This window comes from Zalophus californianus, chromosome 11 (genome assembly GCF_009762305.2).
Source record: "Zalophus californianus isolate mZalCal1 chromosome 11, mZalCal1.pri.v2, whole genome shotgun sequence".
Classification (NCBI taxonomy): Eukaryota; Metazoa; Chordata; class Mammalia; order Carnivora; family Otariidae; genus Zalophus; species Zalophus californianus.
The window spans coordinates 58,246,280-58,263,292 of NC_045605.1; the positions used below are offsets into that span (position 1 = coordinate 58,246,280).

Genomic DNA, 17,013 nt, shown 5'->3' on the forward strand with positions numbered 1-17,013 from the left:
TGTGTGTGTGTGTGTGTGTGTGTGTGTGTGTGTTATCAATCCTGAAAGCTCAGGATTGTTATAAGGAATGAATATAATAACAGGTCAGCTGGAATTAGCATCTGACAACAATAGGCAGTGACTAGCGGAAGCTTTCATTATCCCTAATCGGTGTGTCATCTGAGTCACAGAACAAGGGGAATCTCTCAAATTAACTGCCATGTTCTGGGCACTGTTCTCGGCATTAGGGGTACAACAATGAACAAAACAGTTGCAAACATTTACCATCAGGCAGCTTACATTTTTCGGGGGAAGACAAATAAGATAAAAATTAAAATATTAAGTGTGGTAGGTAAGTGGGAAGGAGGAAAACTAAAGTGAAGAAGGGAGAACTGTAGTGTTGGGGGTGAAGGTTTGAACTTTTATCTTTTTAAAAAAATTATTTGAGAGAGAGCATGTGCACAAGCTGGGGGAAGGAGCAGAGGGAGAGGGAGAAGCAGACTCCCTGCTGAGCCAGGGAGCCCAACCTGGGGCTTGATCCCAGGACCCTAGGATCATGACCTGAGCTGAAGGCAGACACCCAACCAACTGAACTGCCCAGGTACTCCCAGGTTTGAACTTTTAAATGAGGAACGAAAGAAGGACTCACTTGAGAAGGTGACTTTCGATTAAGACCTGAAGATGAAAGAATGAGTTGGGTGACTTTGGTTAAGACCTGAAGAAGATGAGAGAATGAGTTGGAGGAAGAGCATTCTAGGGAGAGGGAACAGCAAGTGCCAAGGCTCTGAAGCAAGACCTGGTATGTTTCAAATACTAGCAGGAGGCCAGGGTGGCTGAAATGAAGTGATCAAAGGGGAGAGTAATAGAAGAGGTCGGAAGGTTGTGATAGGAACAGATCTTGTTGGGTTTTCTAGATCCTAGGAAAGACTTTTTCCAGGGAGTAAGATGGGAAGTCATTGATGGGAAGAGTTACCTGATACAATTTTTTCATATGTTTTCATATGACTATGATATTTCATAGACTCATTCTGACTACTGTGTTGAGAATAGATGGAAGAAGGGATAGATCCCAAAGCAGGAGACCAGCTAGGTGGTAGTTACATCAATCCTGGTGAGAGACAGTGGCTTAAATTAAGGCAGTGGAAGTGGGAGTAGTGAGAATTGATTTCCAGGTAGAACCGGAAAAGATTTGCTGTTGGACTAGTTGTGAGGCATAAGAAAAAGAGAAGTGAAGAGTGACTCCAAAATTTTGACCTTTGCAGAAAGGATAGAGTTGCCATTAACTGAACTGGGAAAAGACTTCAGGAGAAACAAATTTCAGGGGAGAGGGTGAGTGAATATAAAAATATAGATGGTATTTGCATTTACGAGATTAGATGAAGTGACCTTGGGAATGCATGGAGATGCAAATGAAAAGAGGCCCAAGACTTGAGCCTAGGTCACCACAAAGTTTAGATACTGAGAATAAGCTGCCAGAATAATGGGGGGAAAAAAAACAAAACAAAACTCCACCAAAACTCAGTGAGTAGTGTCTGGAAGCCAAGTGTTTAAAAGAGGGGAGAAAGTGATCAACTGGGTCACATTCTTCTAACATATCAAGGAAGATGGTGGAGGTCATTGGTGACTTTGTTAAGAACAGCAGTTGTGGTGTTATGGTGGGAATGAAAATCCGATTGGTATGGGTTCAAAAGAATGAGAGGAAAGATGAGAGAAAGCAAATATAAATAGCTCTTTCTAGAAGCTTTGTTGGGAAGGGAAGTAGAGAGATGGATTGGTAGCTGGTGTGTTAGATGGAATAAAGAAAGGTTTTTTTTGTTATTTTTTTTATTTGTTTTTTTAGGCAAGACAAAAGGAGCAGATGCTAATAGGAATAATCCTGAAGACAGGGAAAAATCTGATAATGCGGGAGGAAGCAGAGGGAAATAACCAGAGTGATGTCATTTGTTTGATGAGGGGATAGAATCTGATGTATCTGTGGAGGGTTGGAGAGGGACTGGTACCCATGGTAATAGGGCAGAAGTTACAGTGTATGTGCACAGATGCAGTTTGGCAGGTAAATGTGGGAGCTTGTGAAAGTTCTCTTTTGGGTGATTGATTTTATTTAGACAAATAAGCAAAATCACAGATGACAAAATAACCTGTGAGGTTAGGAGCACAGAAAGCATGAAATAGTGTAGGAACGTAAATAGTCTTGGCAAATACAGAATAATTGTCATGTTGCATTTTAGGCCTACATGAAAATAATGATCATAAGTTTAAAGATTGGGGTGCCTGGGTGGCTCAGTTGTTAAGCGTCTGCCTTCGGCTCAGGTCATGATCTCAGGGTCCTGGGATTGAGCCCCGCATCGGGCTCCCTGCTCTGTGGGAAGCCTGCTTCTCCCTCTCCCACTCCCCCTGCTTGTGTTCCCTCTCTCGCTGTGTCTCTCTCTGTCAAATAAATAAATAAAATATTTAAAAAAAATATGAAGTTAACTTTAGTGAACAGAGTTGTGTATGTTTTCTTCCTCTCAAGATGTGTGCCAATGTAGGCAGAAAATAGATGGTGAATTGCATTTAACCAGGGCTGTGGCTTAATCAAATTAGTGTTAATACAAGTGATAGAGGGCCAATGGAATGATTATAAAAATTGACCAAGGAATTTAAACTAGGCAGGATTAGGAGGGAAGTGAGGATATGAGGAAGGTGATGGAAATTAAATGCAGGTAGGATCAGTAGATTAAATGTCCTGATAAACTGAAGGATTGTTAGAGTTGGAGTAACTATAGTGAGTGAACTGGAAAGATAAGAGATAGTGATTGGAGAATGAGATATTTGGAATTAAGATTATAGAAGATTGACAGTTGTTGGTAATGACAAAGTCAAGAGTATAACCATGGTAATGAGAGGCTGAGGTAGGGTGGAATTCAAGATAAGAGAAGAGGAGGTCAAGTAACAGGGAAGGCAATATGTTATAACCATTATATAGTTTCTGAAATTACCAAGACTTATGGCAAGAGTGGTATTGGAGAGAATAAAGGTTGCTAGGAACCACAGTCTTTAAGGCATAAGTGGAAATAATGGGCTACAAGTTTCAAGCCCCAGTGGTAGATGGGGAGTGAGGGGAAAAACAGCCCCAGTTGCTAGGGCTGCAGAGGATACTGCAGAGGTAGTCAGGGACTACCAGATTTCACTTAGAGCAAGAAGGCAAGGGGTTCATTCACAGAAGAGATTGAAGATACAGAGATTTGCTAACCTTGAGATGCAAAGGGTACAATGGAAAAAGTCAGGAGATGAAGAGGGGAGAGAGATGAGGGTCAGAAAATACAGTGTACAGAACCTTATAGGGGTAAAGTCTGGGAGATGAGGAACGGCCTGGGGGTCCTAGTGGAGGGGGTCCTAGCGGAGGGGGTGGGTGCAGCAGCTAAGGACATTCCCAGTGGAGGAGGAGGTGATCTTTTCTAATTGTTTGTAGTAACATTATTCACATTGGTCTTCCAATGACATTTGGAATAAGATATGATTTGCTGGGTAAAAAAAAAAAAAATCCATGTGGATAATATAAATTTATTTGCAATTATTAAAAACATAATACTTTGGAATAAGAAACATTTATAGATGTATTATAAAGACCAGACAGATGCACACTTATTCTCCTGCAAGAAAATATGTTTGGCAATACCAAAGCAGATCAGTATCTTGTTCTAAGCATTAATTTCTTTATTCAAACATTGATACCACTTTGTCTTTTTTACTGAGTCATTTTACTTCTTAATGGACATGCTAGAATTTATTTTCAGGGAAGCAGGTTGCTTCATCTGAAGGATCTATTCAGAAATAGTTCTTCCAGATTACAAATCAATTTGGAAATCCCAATGGCACTTGAGGGAAGAAAAAATCCTGCAGTGAGTTTTTGGATTTTATCTTGAAAAGCTAATAAGTGGTGGTCAGACTTATTGTTTGTGATCATCTTTATCTAAAGTAGACAGTCTTGGGGCGCCTGGGTGGCTCAGTCGTTAAGGGACTGCCTTCGGCTCAGGTCATAATCCCAGGGTCCTGGGATCAAGCCCCATATCGGGCTCCCTGCTTGGCGGGAAGCCTGCTTCTCCCTCTCCCACTCCCCCTGGTTGTGTTCCCTCTCTCTCTGTGTGTCTCTCTCTCTGTCAAATAAATAAAATCTTTAAAAAATAAAATAGAAAGGCTGTAATGTTTTTTTTTTTTAAGATTTTATTTATTTGAGAGAGCGAGAGAGAGTGAGAGAGAGCAAGCGAGGTGAGGAGCAGAGGGAGAAGCAGGCTCCCTACTGAGCAGGGAGCCTGACTTGGGGCTCCATCTTGGCACTCCAGGATCACGATCTGAGCCAAAGGTAGCCGCCCAACTGACTAAGCCACCCAGGCGCCCTAGAAAGTCTGGAATATTTTAAAGACCAACGTTTTCATGCTATAACATAGATAAACCTTGACAACATTATGCTAAGTGAAATAAGCCAGTCATAAGGGACATATATGATTCCTCTTATATGAGGTTCCTAGAATAGTTAAATTCATAGAGACAGAAGGTAGAATGGTAGTTGCTGCAGGGAGGAGAAAATGGGGAGTTAGTCTTTAATAGGTATAGAGTTTCAGTTGAGGAAGATGAAAAAGTTCTGGAGATGGATGGTGGTAATAGTTGCACAACAGTGTGAATGTACTTTATGCCTCAGAACTGTATACTTAATGGTAAATATTATGATATATATTTTACCACCACAAACAAAAAAAGCTCCAGGGTTTTGAGTGTCCAGTGCCTACCAGACTGCTTGGCTAAACTAGTTGACCATTCTCATATTGAATTACAAATAACGAACCCCCTTTTTCCCAATACCTTATGTTTGTGTACTACTCTGTAGTTAAGTAAATGTTTTCATACCTGATTCAGAACAGCCTTGAGAAGTAGGTAGACAGGAATAGATAAGAAAACAGATTCTAAGAGACTTGCTACTGGTAGGTCAGAGACAGAGGTCAGTGCCTAGTTCAACATGGTCTAGTCCCAGAACCTCCCTAGCCGTAAATGAGGGGGTTTAAAACTTAAAAGTGGGGGGGCTTTCTCTGAAGCAGTATAGTTCCCTCAGCAGAGACCCCATCCCTTTATTAGAGCTCAGAGGCAGAACAGTTGAGATCTACATTCCTAACTTGCACATTCTGCCTGGTTTGTATCCAGATCTTCAGCAGAGCATCTGGACAAAGTAAGGAGACTGATCACACCATCTGCAGTTTGACTGATTAAATTCTATATGCCCATCTCTCTCTCTCTCTCTTTTTTTTTTTTTTTACCCCAAAGGGAATTAGTTTTTCAAATATGCATAATATAATAGAATCAGAAGTAAATAAAGAGATTCACAATGAAGGGGAAAATAAGGAAAGCAGAATAAATGAAGCCAAGGTAAATTTAGTACCAGAAATTCCTACTTTTGCTAAAATTCAGTAGCAGATTCAACTCTGAGCTTCCTAGTGGCCAGAGCAAGGTCTGGTTCAAGGTTCAGAATGTCTGTCATTCACTCATTTATTCTTTCAACTATAGTTTATTCTCGGAAGACACACATGTATCTCTGGCTCTAATATCTAAAGAAAATAGAGCTCATCTTAAACAATAGATGATGTTAGTGGTTGCCACAATAAACTTGATGTTAGGCTCTATGTCTGGTTTATTTCTATTTAGGTTATACGTGGCGCCAGTAATTGGCTCAGACTGAATACTTATTATGGACTTGCTGAATGAATAAGAAATTATTGCTTTTTTAAGGATCTGATGTAAAACTTGGACAGTGGATAATCATTTTGATGCTCAGCAAATACTGAATACCTGTAGTGTATACTTGCTCCTGTGCTGAGCTGTTTGGGAAATAAAGATATGAATAAATTATGGTTTTATCCTCAAGGAGTATTTTTAAAAAGCTGATGATACAAAGTACTGTGTGAGGATATAAAATGCTTTGTGAGGACTGTGGGAGCTCAGAGGAGAGAGTTCATCATAGGCTAGCCTGTTCAGTTTCCCCACTGGTAAAAAGGAAATAATAGTACCTACTTCACAGGGTTGTTGTGAAAAGTAAAAGAGTTAACATATGTAAAGCTCTAAGAAAAAGGCCTGGCTCATAGGAAGCATTTCATAAATTTTAGCTAATAATAATATTTAGGGAAGACGTACTGGAGAAGGGGGTACATGGAGTTAGGTTCTTTAGATACCTGTGCTTGTCTCTACCAAAGCATGTGAGTGTCCTAATCGACTCTTTACATTTCCCTTCTCTGCTAGCTCCAAGGTCCTTCAGGGCATGTACCATAATAATGTTGGTACTGGGCCTGGTATAACATAAATACCCATTGAAAGTTTGTTGACAGAAGGAAGAAAGCAGGGGCGCCTGGGTGGCTCAGTCGTTAAGCGTCTGCCTTCGGCTCAGGTCATGATCCCAGGGTCCTGGGATCCAGCCCCACATCGAGCTCCCTGCTCCGCAGGAAGCCTGCTTCTCCCTCTCCCACTCCCCCTGCTTGTGTTCCCTCTCTCGCTGTCTCTCTCTCTGTCAAATAAATAAAAATCTAAAAAAGAAAAAAAAAAAAAACCAAGCAAGCATATTGGGAGCCAAGCAGGCTTGCTGCTTTAGCGACTGAGAACGTTTTAAAGACATGCTTTCTAGGAGCCTACTTGGCTCTGAATTATATCTGACAGCGTATTCTGCTGTCCTATTACTCTCCCTCCATGTTCCTTCATTCATTACTGCTTTTATACCCTTGTTGGACTACCGCTGACCTCTAAGCAAATGAACTAATGGTTGGTGTGTAGTTAGTTCACAGCAGTCATCATCTCAGATCATATTGTTTCCCAGTTGTTCACTGGACATCTTTGCCTCTGCTTGTTCAAAAATGAAGGCCATATAGGTGTGCCTGGGTGCCTCGGTCAATTAAGGGTCTGCCCTCCACTCAGGTCATGATCCCAGGGTCCTGGGATGGAGCCCTGTGTTGAGCTTCCTGCTCAGCAGGGAGTCTGCTTCTCCCTTTCCCTCTGCCCCTCTCCCCTGCCCCCTGGCTTGTGCTCTCTCTCTCTCTCACAAATTTTAAATGAATCTTAAAAAAAAAGTGAATGCCATCTTTCAGTGCTTACCTAGAAATCCCTTACTTTCCCCTCATTGAGCCCTGCATACAGAAAGTTTCTAAATACTATCAGTTATGACTCAAAATAATTTGTGTTCTTTCTTTTGTATTTCTATTCTTCCTTTCTAGTGGAAACCTTGTTTCTTTTCTGCCAGTTCATCCTCCATCTTCTCATGAAATATCATTTTATTTTTTTATTAACATATAATGTATTATTTGTTTCAGGGGTACAAAATATTTTAAAACGCAATTAGGATATGTCACTTTGTTACTTTGATCTTTCATGGCTCCCTATTCATCTTCACAGCTGTTCTTTCGATTAAATGGTAGTATTTCCATGTTGTAAATGAGGAGATGATTGCCTTCTTGTAGCAGATAGCCTCAAGGTGAAATTAGTACTCCTCTTAGTCTTTTGAGGCTCTCTAATTACCCTTTTAAAACCTTAAACTCAGGAAGAGCACAGTCCAAAGGCCTGGGTGTGTCCCTGTAGATATTGTGGGTCCAAGCCATTGAAAACTGCACATGATGAGGATGTTTCCCTAGATGCAGTAATGATAAAGTCACCATTTGTTGAGTATTTACATGTACTCTGGCAAAACATATATTGTCTCATTTTGTCCTCCCAACCATCCTAGGATGTAATTAACACTAGTATTTCTACACTACACAAGAGGAAACTGAAATTAAGTTTGCTATCTAAGGCTTCACAGTTGCCATGACTTAAAAACCTATGTTCTTAACCATTACATGAAGTTTTCCAGGTAGCATTTTGCACATGTTGCTTCCCTAGGAAAGATGATAACTTTATGTGCTATAAACTTGCTGCTGAGAATTGCTGATCTAATGGGCTTCATGAGTTTTTCAGGGAACTAACATTCTGGTAGAGCACTTTGAATAGGTTCTTCAATGAATACCTTTATTTCTTTACATTTCCTTAGTATCCTGTGTCTCATGACAGATCAATCTAAAATGCCACCTAAGACTTATGACCAGCAAAAGGGGAAGAGAAGCTTTACTGGGACTGTTTTCATATAGCTAACTTGCTTATTTGTTTGTCTTCCCATCCGGTTGTCTGTTCATCTGTCCATCCAGAGAATGATATCAAAGAGAGATAGTAGAAAGCCTCCAGTCTAAAGTTAGAGACCTGGGTTTTGTTAAGGACCCAGTCCATGACCCTGACTCACCATGTATTTCTAGGGTAGTCCCTTCATTTCTCTGTGCCTCAGTTTTTTTCTTCTACAAAAAAGTAAATAAAGGTATTAGACGCCATGACTGTAGACCTCTTCAACCAGCTCTCTACAGCTGGGTGTGTTAGGTAATACGGCAGTTGTACTTTTGAAAAGTAGCACTGGTACTTTTATACTATATTACAGGCCTCTCCTAAGAAGATAAAATCTGGTGCATTTTATATATATATATATATTTGTATTGCAAATCTAGTCTCTTGTAAGTAACCATTAAAGAGGGGCTCTGAGGATGCTGATTTATAGCCTGTCTAGAAATGCCTGATGACCATTTCTTGTAACTGGGGATGTTATATAGCAAGTCTGCATGTAGCAATCCATTTCCATCAAATTATAATTTTGCTTCAGAGGTGTGTGATAATTTAAGGTCATTGTATTATGTGGTCGTGAAACTGTGGTATGCAGTCAATTTGTTCAGCAAATAGTTTCCAAGCACATACTGTGTGCCTGACTTTGTGCTAGGTAGTAGAAATGAAACTCTGACAAGACAAATCTCTGCTTTCATGGGCTTGGCAGGAGTTGGGAATGTGATATAATTACTTTGGAGTGTGATAAATACTACAGAAGCTTCCCGGTGAAGGAGCCATCTAATAGAGCCCTGAAAAGGAGAGTAGGAATGATCCAGATTAAGAGATAAAGTAGATTAGGGAGAACCCCTGAATGATGGAGAAGGGTAGTATTTCAGGCACAGAGAACAGCATGTGGAAAGACTCAGAGGCAAGAGAGTATGGCATGTTCAGGGGAACTCAAAGAAGATAAAATCTGCTGGATTATAAAGTGTGAAGGCAGGAAAAAGCTATTTTGAAATTACAGCCATTTTAGGTATCATATCTAGATTGTGAAATTAGCATGATGTTATAGAAAGGATTGGACATGGGATCTAAAGACCCAGATTTTAGTCCCTGGCTTCCCATTGGCTATCTATGGGATTTTGAACAAATTATTTAATTTCTTTGTTTCTGTTTATCTGCAAAATGGTAATTGTTAACTCTTGCACTATCCTTTTAAGCTATAAAACTGCTACACTGTGAAAGCTTTTCTTAATCCTTGCTCTGTTTTAATTGCTTTGGTTTTTTGTGTATTTATTTTTAAAGATTTTATTTATTTGACAGAGAGAGACACAGTGAGAGAGGGAACACAAGTGGGGAACGGGAGAGGGAGAAGCAGGCTTCCTGCCGAGCAGGGAGCCTGATGCAGGGCTCGATCCCAGGACCCTGAGATCATGACCTGAGTCAAAGGCAGATGCTTAATGACTGAGCCCCAGGTGCCCCTTAAACAATTTGTTTTAATATAGCACTTTTATTATGGTCATTCTTATGTAAAACTGTTTCCCCACTAAGAACAGCTCTTTTAAGAGCCCAGAATGACACAAGGTAAGTCCCAAGTACTTGTAAGGTTTAATGAATAATTGGATTCTATATTAAGGGAGATTCCCTCTGAAATTTGTTTGCCCTTAAAAAAAAAAAACCCTTGAGAAGAAATTTTGTATTTTTTGCAAGCATTTGACTTGAGAGACAATTTTGTTGTGTTTTTGATTAGCAAAAAAGCCATTTTCTTAAAGCTATTTCAATGGGCTGAATGCTCTAGTGGTTAGAATGTGACATTTTGCAGATGAGCATATCATTTACAGGCAGGCACAAGAGGTGATTATTGAGGTTTTGCATGAAAAGATCTTTCTGTTAACTGTGGAAACCTTTTTGATATTGAGATCCTCTTGGCAGATCCTAGAAATCAGAGTTCTCCTCCATTTCACCTTTAAATTGAAACATTTTCTGAGATGAAATGATATATACAGAACTGTAAAATGTGGAAATCTGATGTGCAGTTTGATTACATTTGGCAGACAGTATAAAGAAGTAGACAGCTGCTGTAAAAACTGGCCTTCCTTATGTATCATCATAGTGATATAATTAAGAAAAAAAACCCCACTAAAACTGCGTTTTTTTAAATTTGGTAAGAAGTTAATGTGATATTAAGCTATTGAATTCCAATAAAAGGTTTCTTTTTATTTACCCATTAATTCATTCATCTTGTCTAGTCAACAAATATTTAGTGAGCACTCTGCTTTATACCAGTCCCTTTCCTAGAAATTTAGTAGCGAATAAAACAGATATGGTCCCTTGACCTCATGGTGCTTCAGATGTAGCAGGAAGAAAATAATTGGGTAAGCAAATTACAGCTGCAATAAATATTTATAATAGAGAAGTTCAGAGAGCTCTGGGATCATAAAATGCCCTGTAGCCATGTCCTGACCTGACACAATTGAGAAATGGGTCCGGGATGATAATATCCCTGCCATGTTTTCCCTCAGCTTCTGTGCTCCAACCTTTCAGAACTGCTCGACATTCTCTGTGCCTTGCTCTCTCATGGCATAATCTCATGAATGCCCTTTCCTTCCCCTTCTCCTTCTGTAGACTTCCTGTCATCCTTCAAAACAGATCAAATGACACATTCTTTTGAAATCTTCAGTATCTCTCCCCCAATTAAATAGGATTAGGTTTGGCTACGACATTCTAAAATAACTGGTTTAGAAATACAGGGTTTTAGTCTCTCATATAAAAGAAGTACAGAGGTAGGTAGTCCAGGCCTGACCTGGTTGTTACATGAAATCATCAAGGGATCCGGGCTCTTTCTACCATCTTTGATATGCGACTTCCATTCTCAAGGTTACTTCATGGAAAAGAAAGCTGATGAGTTCCAATCATCATGTCCTAATTCTAGATAGCAAAAAGGAAGGAGTAAGGGAAGAAGGCAGGGCACCTCTGCCGGATAACACTGTTTCCCTTAAGTAGCCTTTAGCAGAAGACCTACACAATATTTCAATTATATCTTATTGAGCAGAACTAATTTCATAGCCACACCTAACTACAAGATGGGCTGGGAATTAGAATCCTTTAACTGAGTATTTTGCCACTTAGTGGTAGTCATACTGTCCTTTCCTGGACCACCACCCTTTAGTTAGTTGTTCCTTAAATTTTCAGCACTCAGTATAATAACAGTACTATATTGCTATTAATTGTCAATTTCCATGTCTCTTTCCTTCTTATAAATACCACAGGGGTAGAAATTGTGTCCTGTTATCTCTGAATCTAACGCTTTGCACAAAGCCTGGCACAGGAGGTATCTTCATGTGTATAAAATGAAGGTGTTGACAATTGAATGACAATTACTTTTAGCTTATAAAAGATCTGTAATTATTTCTCGAATCACCAATTCATACCTTTAAACAGATTTATTGAGGTATAATTTACATATGATAAATTTCACCCTTAAATTAAGTGTACAGATTCAGTGCTTTTTAATAAATTTACAGAGTTGTGCAACTATCACCAAAATCCAGGTATAGACCATTTTTATTACCGCAAAGAGATCTCTTGCTCCCGTGTGCTGTCAATCCCCATTCCTACTCCAAGTCCCAGGTGACCAAATATCTACTGTCTGCCTCTATAAATTTGCCTTTTCTGAACGTTTCATATAAATAGAATCATACAGTATGTGGTCTTTTGCTCTCGCTGCTTTTACTTGGCATAGTATTTTCAAGGTTAATTCATGTTGTGATATGTATCATTGGTTTGTTCTTTTTTATTGCTGATATTGTTGAAATTTTTATTAAATTTTAGAAGTCATTTTCTTTGCTTTTGGGATTAAATGTATATCTTAATTTATTACAAATTATTGTACTTATTATTATCTACATGCAGTCTACTTCAAATACAAACTAAATTAATTTCAGTAAAATACAGAAACTTTGTTCCGGTATAATTCCATTCCCCCTCTTCTGTACTTGGGCTCTTGTTTTTTGGGCTTTTTTAAAGATTTTATTTATTTGGAGAGAGAGAGAAGGGGGAGGGGGAGGAAGAGGGAGAGGGAATCTTGAGCAGACTCCATACTGAGCACAGAGCCAGATATGGGGCTCAGTCCTACAACCTTTGAGATCATGGCCAGAGCCGAAACCATGAGTCAGAGCCTTAGCCAGCTGAGTCATCCAGGCGCCCCTGGGCTCTTGTATTTATATAAACTAAATATTTATATATTATATACCCAACAACACAGTTTTAGAGTTATTGTTTTATATAGCTCTTTTATTTTTTTTAAGATTTTATTTATTTATTTGACAGAAATACAGCGAGAGAGGGAACACAAGCAGGGGGAGTGGGAGAGGGAGAAGCAGGCTTCCCGCGGAGCAGGGAGCCCGATGTGGGGCTCGATCCCAGGACCCTGGGATCATGACCTGAGCTGAAGGCAGATGCTTAACCAACTGAGCCACTCAGGCGCCCCTATATAGCTGTCTTTTAAATCTATTAAGAGAAAAATATTTATACTTTTACATTCACCTACATAATCACCTTTATTGGTGCTCTTTATTTCTTCACGTGGATTTCAATTACTCTCCAGTACCATTTCCTTTCAGCCTGAGAGCTTTCGGTATTTCCCCTCCCCCCAGTATTTCCTTAGTATTTTTTGAAAGGTGGGTACTACCACTGAATTATCTCAGTATTATTTATGTGGGAATGTCTTTATTTTTGCCTTCAGTTTTTTTTTTTCAAGATTTTATTTATTTGACACAGGGAGAGAGAGAGAGAGCACAAGTAGGCAGAGCGGCAGGGAGAGGGAGAAGCAGGCTCTCCACTGAGCAGGGAGCCCGATGCGGGGCTCGATCCCAGGACCCTGGGATCATGACCTGAGCCGAAGGCAGATGCTTAACGACTGAGCCACCCAGGCGCCCCTGCCTTCAGTTTTGAATGATAACTTTGCTGAGGTCATACATTTTTTTTAAGGAGGATATTTTATTTTTTATTTCTATTTTTTTTTTTTTTTTAGTAAAGTTGACATACAGTGTTGCATTCGTTTTAAGTATACAGCTTAGGCATGTGATAAGTTAATACATTATGCTGTGTTCACAAGTATAGCTACCATCTGTCCAGTTACATTGCTATGACAATATCACTGTATTCCTTATGCTCTTTTTATCCCATGACCTACTCATTCCATAACTGGAGGCCTGTATCTCCCTCTGCTCTTCACCCCTTTTGCCCCAACCCCCACCCCCTCCCCTCTGGCAACCAGTTTGTTCTCTGTATTTATAGTTCTGATTCTGCTTTTTGTTTGTTTATGCATTTTTTATAGATTCCATTTATGAATGGAATCATATGATATTTGTCTTTCTCAGCCTGACTTATTTCACTTAGCATAATACCCTCCAGGTCCATCCATGTTGTCTCAAATGGCATGCTCTCATCCTTTTTTATGGCTGTGTAAAGTTCCATTGTTTATATTCCATTGTTTGTATATATATATATATATACACCTTTTCCTTGTGCATTTGTCTGTAGAAGGACACTTAGGTTGCTTCCATGTCTTGGCTATTATAAATAATACTGCAGTAAACATAGGGGTGCATATATCTTTTTGAGTTTGTGTTTTCATTTTTCCTGGATAAATACCCAATAGTGGAATTATTGGATCACATGGTATTTCTAATTTAATTTTTTGAGGAACCTCCAATACTGTTCTCCACAGTGGCTGTACCAATTTATATTTCCACCAGCAGTGCACAGGGCTTCCTTTTCCTCCACGTTCTTACTTTGTTGTTTCTTATCTTCTTGATTTTAGCTATTCTAACAGGCATGAGATGATATCTCATTGTGGTTTTGATTTGCATTTCCCTGGTGATGAGCGATATTGAGCATCTTTTCATATGTCTTTTGGCCACCTGTATGTCTTATTTGGAAAAATGTCTTTTGAGGTCCTCTGCCCATTTTTTAATCAGATTGGTTTTTTGTGGTGGTGGTGGTGGTGGTGGTGGGTTTTTGGGGTTGTTTTTGTTTTGATGTTGAGTTATATAAGTTCTTTATATATTTTGGATATCAGCCCCTTATCAGATACATCATTTGCAAGTATCTTCTCCCGTTCAGTCGGTTGTCTTTTTGTTTTGTTGATGGTTTCCTTCACTGTGTAAAAGCTTTTTATTTTGATGTAATCCCAGTATTTTTGCTTTTGTTTCCCTTGCCTTAGGAGACATATCTAGAAAAATGTTCCAATGACTGGGTGTCAGAGAAATTGTTGCCTTTGCTCTCTTCTGGGATTTTTATGGTTTCAGGTCTCATGCTTAGGTCTTTAATCCATTTTGAGTTTATTTTTGTGTATGGTGTAAGAAAGTGGTTAGGTTTCATTCTTTTACATGTAGCTGTCCAGTTTTCCCAGCACCATTTATTGAAAAGACTGTCTTTCTCCCATTGTGTATTCTTGCCTCCTTTGTCAGATTAATTGACCATATAAGTGTGGGTTTATTTTTGGAGTCTCTATTCTGTTCCATTGATCTGTGTGTCTGTTTTTTGTGTCAATACCATACTGTTTTGATTACTAAAGCTTTGTGGCATATCTCGAAATCTGGAATTGTGCTTCCTCCAGCTGTTCTTTCAGGATTGCTTTCGCTGTTCAGGCTCTTCTGTGGTTCCAAGGGGGTTATTAATCTTGGTTAACATATTTGCTTTTTTTCTTTCAGCACATTTTATATATCATTCCTCTGCCTCTAGCCTCCCATTATTTCTGATGAGAAGTGAGCTGTTAGTCTTGTTGTTCCCTTTTACCTGATAAATTGTTTTCTCTTGCCACTTTCAAAAACTTCTCTTTGGCTTTCTGCAGTTTTTACTATGATGTATAAAGGTATGGATATTTTTTGTGTTTAGCCAACTTGGGGTTCATTATCTATTTTAGATATGTAGTTCAATGTTTGTTTTTAAAATCAAATTTGGGTATCTTTTGTCCATTATGTCTTCAAATATTTTTTCTATTCATATTTTTCTTTCCTCTTTCTGGAACTCCCATTACTTATATGTTGGTTTGATTGATAGTTTCCCACAGGTCACTTACTCTATTTTCTTTTTGTTTTTCCGATTGCATAATCTATATTGATCTGTCCTTGAGTTTGAGGATTTTTTACTTCTGCCAGCTCAGATTTGTTGTTGAGTCCCTTTTGAATGTTTCATTTCAGAATACAATTTCCATTTGGTTCTTTTTATTTTTATAATATCTGTATATTGATAATTCTCTGAGTTATCATCATACTTTCATTTAATTCTTTAAATATGGTTTCCTTTGGTTCTTTTTAACATTATTTATAATACCTGTTTCAGAATATTTCTCTGATGATTCCAACATCTGGGCCCCCCTGATTTAGTATTTATAATCGTCCTTTCTTTTTTTTCCTGGTAAATGGAGCACTCTTCACTGTTTCTTTGCATGATTCATGATTTGTTTGTTTGTTGAAAACTACATATTTTAGATAATATATTGTGGCAATTCTTGATTCAGATTCTTCTCCCATGGAGGTTGGATATTGTTGCTGGGTGGTTTTGTTTATTTAGACTATAGTGTCTGTCTTTTTGCAGTGTGTGACTACTGATGTCTTTAAAAAAAAAAAAAACATGAATATTTAATTATTTAACATGAAAGTTTATTCTGGTCATATTTTTTAAATTATTGTTTTAATTTTTAAACCTGGCTTTTTAAAAGTCACCCCTGGGTCAGCATAGATTAGTGGTCAATGATTGGCTTAAACCCTAGGCCAGGAAATCTTCTACCTTTTGCTAATGGATCTGTCATTTGGAGAATGCATTCAGAGTTCAGTCAATTTACAGTTCCGCTCCAGCCTTTACTTTCAGTGTGTTCAAGACCTTACATTCACATAAAGTCAGTAGCTAGCTAGGACCCTTTCCAGTTTCTCCTTAGCATTTGTGAAGTCTTACACCAGGGATCCCATAGTGGGTCTTATCAAGACACATTATGGCTTTTTGTTCCCTAGTATTCCCTTTTAAATTTCTTGTTTATCTGCTCTGTTGCCTGCCCTAACTAGTACTCTGACCTTAGTCTAGCTACAGTAGTGGCCTTCCTGGATTGTTTACTATTGTTCCCCAGATTGTCCCTCTATTGTTTTTGACAGTGATGTTGGGCAATATCCAGAGCTGATTTTCTATGCTCAGCTTCAGATTAAATCAGCCCACTCTGGCACCAGTCATCCTCTTGGCCTGACCCGGCCTGCCCTGATGGAATTATTCCCAGGGAGTTGGGGGTTGGGAGATAGGGGCAGCCCTAGGTTAAAATGCCACAGATTCTCACTGTTCTTAGTATGGTTCAGTAATTTTTCTTTTTCTTTTCTTTTCTTTATTTTTTAAAGTAGGCTTCATGCCCAGTGTGGAGCCCAGTGTGGGGCTTGAACTCATGACCCTGAGATCAACATGTGACCTGAGATCACGAGTCAGACGCTTAACCAACTGAGCCACCCGGGTGCCACGGTTCAGTAATTTTTCTCAAACATTTCTCTATTTGATGTATGCCTTTGGTTAATTTTCAAAGGCCTAAATTGGTTGGTTTTGACCATTTTGTCCAGTTATATTGTTGCTTTTTGGGGAGAGGGTTTGCTAAGCAGTTTAAACATTCCAGAACTTTAAGAATTCCCCAGCTAGACCATAGCCTCTTTTGGGCAGACACCATCTTTCTCTTTTCTGTACAGTTTCCATCCAATGTGAATTAAACCCTTGAGCTTTCATTTCTTTGTCTGTCAAATGAAATTAATAATCCTTGCATTGCTTACCTCAAAGGATCAAGTGAAATAGTGGTTTAAAATTTTGTAAAGTATAAACACTTTGTAAATGGTAAAATTCTTTGAAAATTTTAAAGTAGTTTGCAAGCTA

The 17,013-nt window shown here is 38.9% G+C and overlaps 1 protein-coding gene across 14 annotated transcripts in view; it reads left to right on the forward strand.

Annotated features, from left to right (window-relative positions):
- FAM168A (family with sequence similarity 168 member A) overlaps window positions 1-17,013 on the forward strand; it is a 187,376-nt gene that overhangs the window by 97,120 nt on the left and 73,243 nt on the right. Inside the window, exon 1 of one of the 14 annotated variants that reach the window (XM_027578804.2) lies at window positions 16,594-16,614. The exons of the other annotated variants lie outside the window; for them this stretch is intronic. The gene's annotated coding sequence lies outside the window, so the exon portion shown is untranslated. Of the gene's footprint in view, window positions 1-16,593; window positions 16,615-17,013 lie in introns of those variants that run through there. 14 annotated transcript variants of the gene reach the window in all.